The sequence below is a fragment of the Littorina saxatilis genome, linkage group LG2, assembly GCF_037325665.1.
Source record: "Littorina saxatilis isolate snail1 linkage group LG2, US_GU_Lsax_2.0, whole genome shotgun sequence".
Lineage (NCBI taxonomy): Eukaryota > Metazoa > Mollusca > Gastropoda > Littorinimorpha > Littorinidae > Littorina > Littorina saxatilis.
This window is the reverse complement of record NC_090246.1, coordinates 56333935-56342876: the sequence shown is the minus strand read 5'-3', so window position 1 is coordinate 56342876 and position 8942 is coordinate 56333935. Positions and strand designations below refer to the sequence as shown.

At 44.1% G+C, this 8942-nt stretch overlaps 1 long non-coding RNA gene across 1 annotated transcript in view; it reads right to left on the bottom strand.

The window, feature by feature from the left end:
- LOC138959325 (uncharacterized) overlaps positions 1–8942 on the bottom strand; it is a 282799-nt gene that overhangs the window by 188037 nt on the left and 85820 nt on the right. The gene's annotated exons all lie outside the window — the stretch shown is intronic.

The following is an 8942-nucleotide window of genomic DNA, read 5'->3' as shown; positions in this document are numbered from 1 at the left end:
ATTCTAGAATGAAACCCTTGAATAAAGGGGGCCGTAATGTTTGTAGGTAAGACAGAGTTGTCTTCGCTTGAATTATCTCCACCTGCACCTTCCCTTTGATAAAATGGGGCTGATTTGTCTACCCCTGTAAAAAATCCTTTGGCGATCTTGCGATGTCATGTCATGTCAAGAAAGTTGACACTCCTGAGTACGCAATAAACAAAGGCAGACCATAGCAAGGGGGACTACCAGGGCGGTAATGTTTGCAGGGCAGTTGTTTTTGTGATGAGAGCCGGTTGCGGCCGCTTGCAATCATCAGCGCTGTCTCCCTCTCGGAAATGTCCGGTTTTTTGACAATTTTTTTGACAGACAGACAGACAGACGGTCAGACCGACTAACCGACAGACAGACCAACAGAAGGACAGAGTGAGTTATAGAGCTGTTGTCACAGGTTTAAAAAAAAAGTTGACATTATATCTTCACAATTCAGAAGACCAACTTCATGTATATGAATAAGATTAAAAGTTACAAGCGAGATCGGCAAAACACTGTCAGTCCGGAAATTTCCGTTCGTAGCGATCAGTGCTGAGTGTCTCTCAAAATCGTAATCACTTTCAGAACATCACAATCCCAATTCACGATGTCTTTGAGTAAAGTGTAAAAAACCCGAGAAAAAAAACCCAACCAAACACACAAAAAACAAAAACAAACAGAAAATCCACATTTGTGGCTTTGGCTGTGTGATAGTCTAACTGAAATGACTATTCCAACTTGGACCCAAATTCCAACCTTGCGCACGGCCGATTCTAGAATGGACCAGCAACAAGGGTTTCATTCTAGAATGGCACCCCTGTACTTGCGCAGGGTTAGAATTCCAACCTGGACCCGGTCCATTCTAGAATGAAACCGGATTCTAAGTTCGCGCAGAACACATGCAATCAAATGTAGTTCGTTATTTTGATAAGAGTTTAAAGCCGGGTTTTTTCACTGAATGTCTGCACATATTGGGATTTCTGTGCTGCATTATTGACATCAGTTATTAAATTAATTCGGCTAAACATCCGCATTGTCCATAGAAAGCAGTCAGGGTGTATCGGATATTTTTCAGTATTGATGTGTCTCTGATCCCATGTCAGTGCCGGAAAGCCAGGATGTGACACGGCCGGGCAATACGTAGCCTACATATCTGTGATGACGTGCACGATAGTTTTCACAGCCGGGGAAGGAAGGTATTTCAAAGGAAAGCACCTCTTACTTTTCAAGCTTCAAACACCTGGAAACGGTTACTGAATGGACCTTAGAGTGGACCTACTTCTTTTAGAAAGCCAGAAGACTGACTGAAGGGTTACGTTTGTCACAATAGTTGGTTATTATTAACTTATTCACGAGTCACGGTCAACACGTAACAATGATCATTATGGGGGCGAGGACGCCCCCATTCTATACGGATAGTTTCGAGGTTGACCATGGGCAGCGCCATTTTGTTGTGAAATACGTCATCAGTTTGTGTACACAGGAAGTTGTGACATCCGTCACCCTATGGGAGGGGTGACGTCAAAATTGTTCATCTGTAGAAAGTTGTGAAATCCGTCACCCTATGGGAGGGGTGACGTCAAAATTGGTCATCACAGAGTTTGTGTAACACAGGAAGTTGTGAAATACGTCACCCTATGGGAGGGGTGACGTCAAAATTGTTCAACAAAAACATGATATGTCGCTTTGTGCAGGGTCAACTGCAACAAACTCAAACCGAGCCATTCATACCTAGCTGTATTTGAGTGACTTATATACCCGACATTTTTATTTCTTATCTTTAGCACAGGTGTAGGAAAAATCATGAACCAAAATGTTATTTATTTTCTAATTTAACATTTTTTTTACAAATATGACCATGGTCTTTTAAACATACAGTGACATTAAACATTGTTATGTTAAAAAAAAGAAAAAAGAAAAAAAGCTTTTGTGCACAAATCAGAAAATACATTGTACATTTTACCTACAGGCCAAACCGTGAGTGTCTGTGGCAAAGCCCGACCCAGGAAATTGCACTGATCTAAATTGTCAAGAACAGGCGCTTGCATTTGGATGTGTCCAATGATAGTAGGTTTGGTTGTGATCAATCAGAATAATGTAGGAATAAAAATGTATGACAGTTTAGTATGATGACATGTAATTCACATATGCTGAAATATGATATTATACATCATGTAATATTATTATGGCTGTTGCCATGACCATGAAACCCAACAAAGGTTTAATGTAATGTAATTCAAAATACCAAAACCGAGCACCTATTAATCTCGTCTTTGCGCGTGAAGATTGAGGCCGTCTGCCAGTAGCGGTTAGGTCATACAGTGGAACCCCTCTCTAGCGACCTTTAAAATGTTGACAAAAATCGGTCCTTGTGGAGGGGGGTCCTTATAGAGGGAGGGGGACGGAGTCAGGGGGCCACAAAGAAAGTCAGATTAAAAAAAAAAAGAAAACAGAGAAGTTTGAGTTGCTGACGACCGTTCCCTCTGAAAGCAAACTGCTTCGATTTCATGTTTGTCCTTGGTGTCCACCAGTTCTGGTGCATGTACTACCCTGGCCAAGTTTCCTCTCAAGACATCAAAGAGACCGCCCCAGTATACTCTACAGCCTCTGGGCGAACCACCTCTCATAGCTAAAACTGGGTCAATGACCCCTGGGAAGAAGGTCAGTGTCTATAAAATTTTACTCCTAGGCCTGCGGCCAGGGGGGGGGGAGTATACCGGTACCATTTGAGAATCAGACCAAATGAGAATTGAACCATTTGAGAACATCCTTTTTTTTCAATCACTACATCGAAGGCCTGCGGCCCGGGGTTCACATGGGTTGGTTTGTTTGTTTGTTTCAAACCCACACCCATATACACACATTTCCCATTTAAACCATTTGTCGGCCCCCTGTCGATATTTATCGACTAAGTTCCTTGTTAGGCTGTTGTGTACAGGTATCAAACATTGTGTGTGTGTTTGTCAGTGTGTTTGTGTGTGTGTGTGCGTGTGTGTGCGTCAGTGTGTGTGTGTGCGGCATTAGTGTGTGTGCGTGTCACAGCCGCGGTGTGTCTCGGTGTGTCAGTGCCAGTGAGACACTGAGAGAGAGAGAGAGAGAGAGAGAGAGAGAGAGAGAGAGCAGGGGCGGATCAGTTCATTTTATGGGGGGGGTTTCCAAAAGTATATTGTGAAGATATGGGTGTGAAGGCGCGAAGCGCCGAGCCGACGGCGCGAAGCGCCTAGCTTGCTAGGGGGGTCCGGGGGCATGCCCCCCCGGAAAATTTTGAAAAAAAGGATGCAAAATGGTGCAAGCTGGTGCATTCTGAGGATGATCATTACTAGTTCCAGGCAGCAGATTTTGTCACTGATTAATACCCAACAAATTGAAACTCAACCCAAAAAAACACACAAAAATATTTTTATTTTTTGGCTGGGGGGGGGTTTCTGGAAACCCCAGAAACCCCCCCCTCGTCCGCCCCTGAAGAGAGAGAGAGAGAGAGAGAGAGAGAGAGAGAGAGAGAGAGAGAGAGAGCAATATTGACTTCAAGGAAACGCTTTAGAATGGCCAAACTTTTCAGAACGAATGACAATACCGCCACAAAGAGTTAAGTAAAAGCAGCGATTTCCTCAGTCAGTTTATCTATTTTTTTCTAGCTACACTGAAAGTTGAAACCAAAGAAGACAATTAGTGCTCGATTCATTAACTGGTACGAGTTAAGAGCAGTGACTGACGTCAAGGGATGGTACAACTGTGATCAGTAAAGTACCCTACTGTAGTAGAGTTTCTCCGCAAACATGACCTTTAAATACCTGTATTTAGTGTCTTTGGTTTCTCTCTCCATTGTAGCCTACACTTGAACAGAGTCCGATGATAACCTGCCAACCTGTGGTGATAGTACGTTACATTGCAACCTAGAGACTTCGCGATGCCCCAGAGGCTGATCGAGTCAAAGATACCAGGGCCTAGTAGACTTGCCTTAATCGCTACAAGTCGTTATGTGTCACATTCAGCCAGGTTAAGTCTACCCATAGACTGGTCTACCACATAAGAAGTGTCATTTCCTGAGCATGTGTGCTAATCTTAAAGGAATGCACAAAGAGAAGACACATACGTTCTTTACTTACATCAATCTAATGCCTAACTGACGATCGGAAGTGACAACAGCAACCGTTTTCTTTTCACACTCGTAACATGTACATCTCTCGACCTTTTACGCTGTAATGGCGTGTGCCTTTTTTGGTTTTACGGAATCGAGCACCGATTCTCTTGTTAGAATGAGCAACATGATTATAGCGCCCATCATCACTGACAAACCGCATAGGCCTACCACGGTATTAACTCATGGCCACCACGTAAATCAATACGGTCTGTGGGGACTGTGTGTCTGTCAAAAGACCAACTATACGTTCACCGCTTTGTGTGCGAGATAAAATAAAGCAAAATATTATCTGTTGTTTGTGCGCGGTTGACGATCATGAAATGACCTGCTTTGAGCTGATTCAACAGAAATCAGGGGGGAAATTACGACATTTGCATCATATTCACACACACACACACACACACACACACACACACACACACACACACACACACACACACACACACACACACACACACACACACACACACACACACACACACACACACACACACACATATACTCAAACACATGAAGAGTGAATACCCTTGCCGCTTCTCCTGTGACAAATAGCTTCACACGTGCTCCTGCCCGCGTGTTTCCGACACACCCCTCGCCAGTGATTGGCCCCTCCCACGTGTTTCCGACACACCCCTCGCCAGTGATTGGCCCCTCCCACGTGTTTCCGACACACCCCTCGCCAGTGATTGGCCCCTTCTTGTGTTGTCCGATTAAAAAGTAAGGGCATTTACTCTTACACAACCCATGCCAACCCGACAGTTATTTTTGGAATTCGTCTATTGGCATGTGCATTCATTTGTGTGTAAGTTGGTGCGCGCGCGCGCATTTGTGTGTGTGTGTGTGAGTGTATGTGTGTATGCGTATGTGCCGTGGGCGTGCGGGTCACTGTGTGTTTCTGTGCGTGCGTTCGTGTGTGCGTCCGTTCGTGTATGTGTGTTAGTGTGCTTGTGTGTGTTTGTGTGTGTGTGTATGGTGTGTGTGACTGGTGCAGTTCATTACGTGAGTTTTTGTATGGCTTCTCGGTCACATTGGAGGATGAATCCCGATCTGATGGGGAAGATTCATGATTTGAACGCTTTGTCATACATTACCTCCCTTACACTGACAATCGGTGGGCTTAGCTTGGAAAAGCAGGTTCCAAAATCTTGTTGTGTCGAACTTTTTTTCGACTTTTTGTGTGTGTCTTCGTAGATTCCATCCTTACACTTAGCGCAACGGAAACAACAATCAAATAAGCACACATACAAAGATAAAACCCATACGAAACCCCTCCCCCAAAACAACAACCCCACAACAAAACAACACCCAAAACAAACCAAAACAACAAAAATTAACAGCAAACAAAATCACACCCCCCAAAACACAAACACACAAATAGATGAACAAACAGACGTACGGACAAAAAGGAAGAAGGAAGGACGGACGGACGGACGGACGGACGGACGAACGAACGAACGAACGAACGAGCGAGCGAGCGAACGAACGAACCTACGGACGAAAAGGAAGAAGGAAGGACGGACAGACAAACGAACAAACGAATGAAATCCTAAAGTAAAACGAAAAGTTAACAGTTGAAAATAAAAAATAAAAAAACTCACTTGGTCTAAAATAGTGGACCAACACACTGTCACTTAGTTTAGGATGCAAACAGTGGTTAAAAACCACAATACTCATTGTGTGAAGTTTGCTAGTTCCATTTTTTAATTTTTAAAATTTTATTTCATCATATGACAAGGCATTCATCATTTGCTCTAATGAGGTGTAAAGAGGCAGTGCCATGCATTTTTTTTTGTTATTCGGGTGTATGTATTAGTGTGTGTGGTTGTGTGCGTGCATGTCTAGGAGTGTGGGTATATGTGTGTGCGCGCGTGTGTGTATGAGTGTTTGTGTGTGCGCGTGTGTGCGTTTGTGTGTGTATGCCTACGTGTGTGTGGTTGTGTGTGTATGTATGTGTTTGAGAGACAGAGACAGAGAGACATGGGGGGAGAGGGAGAAAGAGAGAGAGAGAGAGAGAGAGAGAGAGAGAGAGAGAGAGAGAGAGAGAGAGAGAGAGAGAGAGAGAGAGAGAGAGAGAGAGAGAGAGAGAGAGAGAGAGAGAGAGAAATCAATGTGTGGTCATTACGGGTGTCAACGGATGGGAAACAATAGAGTGATAGCCACAGGGCTATGCACGGAAACATGATGTTGATAAAATCAGACATCTCGGGACACGTAACAGAATTGTGTGCTGTGTATAAGTTGCTGTGTGCAAGTGCAGAATCTCAAAAGCAAACAGAGGCGTTAGCTGCTGGACAATTTTGGCATCTAATACTGAAAGACAAATTATTACCAGATTTTTGTATTTTTTTTTATAAAAGGACAAGTAATTCATAAATACGAAAGAAGGAAAGAAAGAAAGAAAAGAACGAATGAACAAAACGAGGAACAAAGAAACAATTTCCGTTAAACGATTGATTCCTTTAATTTCAGTTTTAATCAGTGAGGGTCATTCTGGGTCAGGTATTAACGACACAACGAATCAACCACCACCACCACCACCACCACCACCACCACAACAACAATTGCAACATTACAAAAAGGGTCTTTCATTAAATGGAGTTTTCTACACAAATTCTCCCGTTATTTTCCTGAGTACCTGGCGTGACCTCCGCCTGACACCTTGGCGTTGCCTGAGAGTGAGGAAACACTGATATCGCCATTGATTTTCCCTATCAGCCATCGACTGCAAAGGTGTCGGCATACTTCACTCGAGATGTCGACTGTTGAAAGCTACACGACTGCCAAACGATACGGAGGTGGAGTTCAGTTATAACAGCGTTTAGATTAAAGGCCCAGTTCGCCTCACTGTCTCAGATATGGCCATGCTTTTACATGGGATAAGACCATCCCTCCACTTGGTCACATAACATAAATCAGCACCCTGACTGCTTGCTGTGGTGAGTAGGAATTTGTTGATGAATTAATTTCCGTAAAAGGCACCAGTTACTTTTACGAAAATAGTTCTTGAGAAAAAATAGCACTGTGCACAAACAGCACCCTGGCTGTTCGTTTTTGGTATGTGACCAAGTGGAGGGAAGGTCTTACCCCGTGTTTAAGCCTGGGCTGGTCAGACCAGAGACAGCGAGGCGGAGTGGGCCTTTAAAAATACATAATACCCTCTTTTAGACGATTATATATATATATACATCATGCATTTCAGATCGAGTCAGTGAAGCTTTAACAGAGGATAAGAGCATTCTTCCATTTGGATACATACCACAAATCAGCAGCCTGCCTGTTATATATGAAGTCTTATATCGCGCGCGTATCTCCAGACTCGGACTCGAGGCGCAGGGATCTATTTATGCCGTGTGAGATGGAATTTTTTACACAATACATCACGCACTCACATCGACCAGCAGATCGCAGCCATTTCGGCGCATATCCTACTTTTCACGGGCTATTATTCCAAGTCACACGGGTATTTTGGTGGACATTTTTTTTTGTTATCTATGCCTATGCAATTTTGCCAGGAAAGACCCTTTTGTCAATCGTGGGATCTTTAACGTGCACACCACAATGTAGTGTACACGAAGGGACCTCGGTTTTTCGTCTCATCCGAAAGACTAGCACTTGAACCCACCACCTAGGTTAGGAAAGGGGGGAGAAAATTGCTAACGCCCTGACCCAGGGTCGAACTCGCAACCTCTCGCTTCCGAGCGCAAGTGCGTTACCACTCGGCCACCCAGTCCTTCATGTTTGTTTGTTTGTTTGTTTGCTTAACGCCCAGTCCACCACGAAGGGTGATATCAGGGCGGTGCTGCTTTGACATTTAACGTGCGCCACACACAAGACAGAAGTCGCAGCACAGGCTTCATGTCTTACCCAGTCACATTATTCTGACACCGGACCAACCAGTCCTAGCACTAACCCCATAATGCCAGACGCCAGGCGGAGCAGCCACTAGATTGCCAATTTGAAAGTCTTAGGTATGACCCGGGCGGGGTTCGAACCCACGACCTCCCGCTCACTGGGCGGACGCCTTCCCACTAGGCCACCGTGTGTGCGTTCGTACATGCGTGCGTACGTGCTTACTAACTTTCCCCACTCTAATCGTCCATCAAACATGAAATCAGCCTCCAAGGGAAATACAGAGCTAAGTACATGTGACCTCTGAAACAATTTTCAGTCCCTTTAACTACAAAGACGAAATCCGAGGAGAAACTGTATTGTCAAAGCGTCCGGGATCGCATTATCCGGAAATTTTCGTTAGTTTACCGGTTAAAAAATTAAGGGTAAATTTATGACCAAAATACAATAATTGTTCTGAGCGACTAATGGTCTAAATATAAAAAAAAAAATTTGAATCTTGATTTTTGGTCCTCTTAGAATTTCTATCTGTTTCTGTTCTGGTTCAATCTGGTTTGGATCTTTGTGAAGAGATACGACTTGGAAAATTAATTGCTAATACGCTCACTGATAAAAACCCTCTGGCACTGACCACTGTCACCGATGACCAACAAAGCTTTCACTGACTCAGTCAGCTGTCGGCTTTAGTCCATTTCAGCCCGGTCACGCAAGCAGCCCCCCTAAGTAGCCAGTCAACGTTGCAGCCGATCACACACAATGGAAAAGCGCGCTAAGAGGATCAAGGTAGCGGACAAAAAATAAGATAAATACCTTCTTCAGCCTCAGATAAGTCGCTGCCCACGTTCATTTCCGCTTGTGTGTAGATGAAATACCGACGGAGGGACAGCCTGCTATAGTCATTCTCTGATCTGAACAATTCATTGACACAGACTACCGGCTG